Consider the following 4,835-nt stretch of genomic DNA (forward strand, 5'->3'; position numbering starts at 1 on the left):
CTGGGAACCCACAGGCCCACCTTGGGACTGCCACCGAGCAGCACAGAGACTGGAACGAAGTTTCTGGTAGAGTGATCCTGTGGCAGGAATCCCACTGAGCGGGGGAAGGTGGTGTTCCAGGTAGGATTCAGAGGACCCCCTCCTAGTTCTTTCTGACTGTAGGCAGGCATGGAAGAAGATCACAGAAATTCCCGTGTTCCACACAAAGGGCACACAGGTTGGAATAGGGCATGTATACGTTGGGCTGTACAGACAGCCTTAAGCCAAGTAAGGGCGACCCCACCTACAGAAGAGACTGGGCCTTGGACCTCTGACAGAGTCAAAGGACAACTCAACTGCCACCACTGAGCGAGGCCTTGACAACACAGGGGGTAGACAAGTGCCAAGGAAATCATGGCCACTATCTCTCAGCTAACAACAGACAGGTCATCAGGTTCATCAGTCTCAAATGGAACTGGAGTGAGGCGGATCCTGTGCTCAGGCACACACACAGGACGTCCTTCTCTGGAAAGCCATGGCCCCTCTCAGGCATCAGTTTCCCCTTGGGAACAACAGGTACTAAGTGGTGCTTCAGAGCAGTTTTGACAGACCAGGAAGAGACTGCTGGGATTGCCAACCACAGGCTTATGGTTGTCTGTAGCCCACGGCAAGTTGGGGGAAGATTGCCACCTGGTGGACGATGTTGGCAGTGCCACAGGGCTTCAGGTGAAACCCTGGTCTGAGAGCACTCAGGCTGAGGTGAGCTCGACTTTGTATGACCTTGGGCAAATCACTGCCACCCACTCCCTGAGCCTCACTTTTCTCATCTAAATGTGGGGTAGTGATGCCAGTCTCACAGGGCCATGGGGAGCATTAAACTAAACAATTGCACTGATGTACCTGTCTTGGGCAGGGCCTCAGTAAAGGTTTGACCACCTGGATCTTGTTCCAGCAGGACTTTGAGCAAGGGTCAGGCCCAGGAGACCAGGAGAAGGTGAGGCAAACTCACAGAGATCCCTGCTCCTCAACTTTCTCTCTTAGCCCCCACTCAGGACTGTCATTCTGTGTGTGGGGAACTGTTCTCAAACCAAACCTGGATAGTTCCTGGGGTTACCAAAGTGCAAGAAAAGTGGGCTGCTGACTCCAGAGAGTCTCTGGACCAGAAAACCTGGTTCCAGCCTCAGTTCCATCACTTGCTCTCTGACCTTCAACACCGTACCTGCACAAGTCTAAGCTTCTATTTCTTCTTTTATACAAAGCAGGTAATCTCTCCCACCCCAGAGGAGTGTAGAAGACTGACTGGACAGCCTGACAGGACATGGTGGGGGCTACTGCCTTCACCAGCACCAGCCCTCCCAGTTGCCAGTAGCCAGGCTTCCTCCGTGGGTCAGCATGGTTCCCTCAATACAAGAGGGACGCCTTATGGCTCTAGACTCTCTGACAAACTGCCTCAGGCCCACTGGCACCACCCAGAGATGAATACAAGAGGGGAACAAGGGAGGGATGGAGAGGACAAGCTTGCCCATCTCTGTCCCATTGCATCACATAGACACACTCTGAATCCTCTCAACAACCTGAGGTTCATGTTATTGTGCCCACTTGACAGAGAGGAAATGCAGGCTCAACAAGTTTAATGAATTGCCCAAGGTCTCACACAGCTAGTTTAAACAAAACAGAACAAAAAGAAGGAAGAAAGGAAGGAAGAGGGAAGGAGGGAGAGCTAAAAAAAGAAAGAAGACTAAGAGCCTTTACTGCTGCTCCAAGCTTCCTCTTGATTCCCGGCATAACCCTAATTTCCTATCATTTTGCTCTGTTCCGTAAGTTTCTATTCAATGAATTACATTCTCCTAAATGTCATTTAAGTGTTACCCTCTCTCCCGCCAAGTCCTTTCACAAAGTCTTTTACTAATCCTTACCCAAAGGCCAGAGGTCCCACTGCCAAGTACACAGGCCCCTTTTGAGAATTGTCTGGATACAGAGCAACCATATCCCAGGCCCAGGTCACCCTCTCTCAGACATGGCAAGGAGGAGAGGCAACTCTTGGTCCCAGCACTTCCCAGAGATGCCAGGTATGGGCTCCTCAGTCCAGAGATCTGAGGAAGTCATTCTTATCCTCAGACACCCAAACCCAGGGGTTTCTATGGTCTACCCAGTACTAATTAGAAAAAAGGCATTTGCTGCCTTACAGGTACATGGCTTGGGGAGCTCCATGCTGGTGGATTTGGGGCCCCACTTGCCTCCTGGCCAGGCACTTTTGTATGATACATGAAAAGCAGCAGCCTTGCCCAAACATATCACCTACCTGAGCTCCTGAACCTGGAACTCGTCTGTCCCTAGCTGGTGGGATCAGCCTCAGCTCTTAAGAATGTATAAGTGTTTCTGCAGCCTGACCTTTTTGTCAGGCTCCATAGGGTTCAGGGAGGTCTGATGAGGGAGGATCTGCCCTACCTTCTGACTTTGGGCTTAATATGAAGGCCTGTCTCCTCCACTCACAATTTTGGAAGCACTGGGTTACTCACTGGCCTGGAAAGCAAACATGGAACCCTACCTGCGAGCCCCACCCCTATCCTCCTGAGTGTTATAAGGAAACTTACTTTCCAGCAAGAGGAGACCTTCCCATGAGAGATGTAAGGCAGTTGCCACACCTGACTCTGGCTTCAAGATTCGGCTTCTGCTTTAGGTCTTCTCTCACTGATTCCTGCTACCATCACGCTGACCTTGGGAGGGAGCATTACTCTCAACTTTCAAGGCTCTAGGCCAAGTGCGCTCACCCAAGCATCTCTCAATGCTTGACAACACAGCAGATGACAGTCTTCAGATCAGGCTCTAGGAAAGGTTTTCCAGTAACAACATAGACCGTGGAGCAAACCTGGATTACTGGAATGACAAAGAAGGTGTTCCTCAGCCCCAGCCTAGGATCTTCTTAATAGCACCTCCTTGAATACAGGGTTCGCTATAACTTGGGCTACCAGGGACCATCTTCTGGGTCATTTATATGCCATCAAGTCTCAAACCAAAGGAGTGAGGTCAGGAAAGGTGAGGGTGTCATATCCTAATATCCACCTCTGAGTTCTCAATTTTGGAGGATTCAGTGTGGAATGGCCATTCATTCATTCAACAGATTTTTATTGAGTACTATGCCAGGGGATGGAATAATATGGTGAACAAATGGACATTGTACCCTCCCCTCAAAGCTCATACCTGCTCATAGGACTCGGCCTTAACCCAAACTCCATGGCCTATAACCATCTTTCAGTTTCAATACAGAAATCTCAGCTTCAAATCAGGCACATAGAGTAGCAAAAAGGGCACTAGAACTTCCTGACCATTTTCCAGTGTCTCAATCCAAAGAGATCTGGGACTAAGGCCCTTGAGGGGAAGGAGCTAAGGAGAGGTTATCAGGAGACAATAAGGAGGACCTTTGCCTATGGCCACACACAGCATGGCCACCTAGGACAGAAAATGACCATCTAGACCACACATAGGGTCATTACTGTCTGCTTGATGGGTACCATGTAGCCCTATTCCCTTATCCCCTGAATTTCACATTGGACCCTCATACTAATAGAGTTCAGCAAGCTCTAGCTTGGCAACTCTCCAGGCTTAATTGTGACCCTCACTCTCACCTCTGCATGTATAACAAGTTCGTCTTCACAGAGCTGAGTCCTCAGCCACCCAACTAATGCAAGGCCTCTTTTTCTTCTTCCCCAGTACTTGGCTAAGTATAGGAGTCTTGCAAATCTGCTTTACAGATGGAAAAAGCACCCTGTGCCAGCAGGCCTAGGTCTGTGCCCAAGCTCTGGTGTCACCTTTAATCTCCATGAGACTTGGCAAGAAAATCAATAGGAATCCCAGGAAATTATCATGCCATGGGAAAGCTAAATTCCTGACCCAGGAAAAATACAGCTCACTGGCAGGCTAAAGAACCAAGTTAGACACTATTTGGGAAGTAAAAGTTGGCTCCACATGGACATTAGTAGCATTGTATGTTCCTCCTACATCATGGAGCTGGTAAGGGTGTGAGTAGGAGGCAGGTGGGACAATGGATGGAGAGGTGAGTACTGAAACAGGTTATCAAAGAGTAGTCTGTGGGCCTGCAGCATTACTTGGGAGCTTGTTATAAATGCAAATTCTCAGACCCAATCCCAGACCTACCAAATTAGATTCTTGGGGTGGGGGCAGGAGCCTTTTTTAACTTCTCCAGGTGATTCATATGCACACATAAGCTTGAAAAGTACTGCTACCACACTGTGCACACTGGATGGGCTAATATGATTACTACAGGGAAAAATCATAATAATCACGACAGATCCCACTTTTTGAATATCTGCTATGTGCCAGGCACTTTTTAAATTTTTATCTAAGTTTAAATACATTTTCTCACTTAACCCTCACAACAACCCTATCAGATACTTTTATTATCCTAGTTTTTACAGAGGAAATTATAGTTAAGATATGTGCCCAATCATTTAAACTTTCCAAGGCTCAGTTTCCTTGTCTGTAGGCTGGGGACAATAATGTCTTGCTTCCCTGGTGGTTGTGAGGATGAGAGACAATGTATGGAAGACCATCTACATGGCCTGATGGGCTCAGACCTGGCCACTGGGTACGGCTCCAGGGACTGGCCCACAGTGGGGAAAGGCAGAAGTAGAGTTGCTATCTCGAACTTGTGGCTCAATTGGAGACCAGCCCGGTGCCTGCTGGCCCGGACCCTTCTCATTCAGCACTAAATCAGCTTCACCTGATCAAATTCTACGTTTACCCCTCAAGAGAATCCATGCTCTCACTCTGATTCTATTCCTAATTGATGACAGCACAATCTACATTTAGAATGACTGTGGGTTGTGGGAGGCAGC

The sequence above is a fragment of the Panthera leo genome, chromosome D1 (genome assembly GCF_018350215.1).
Source record: "Panthera leo isolate Ple1 chromosome D1, P.leo_Ple1_pat1.1, whole genome shotgun sequence".
In the NCBI taxonomy this organism is placed as follows: domain Eukaryota; kingdom Metazoa; phylum Chordata; class Mammalia; order Carnivora; family Felidae; genus Panthera; species Panthera leo.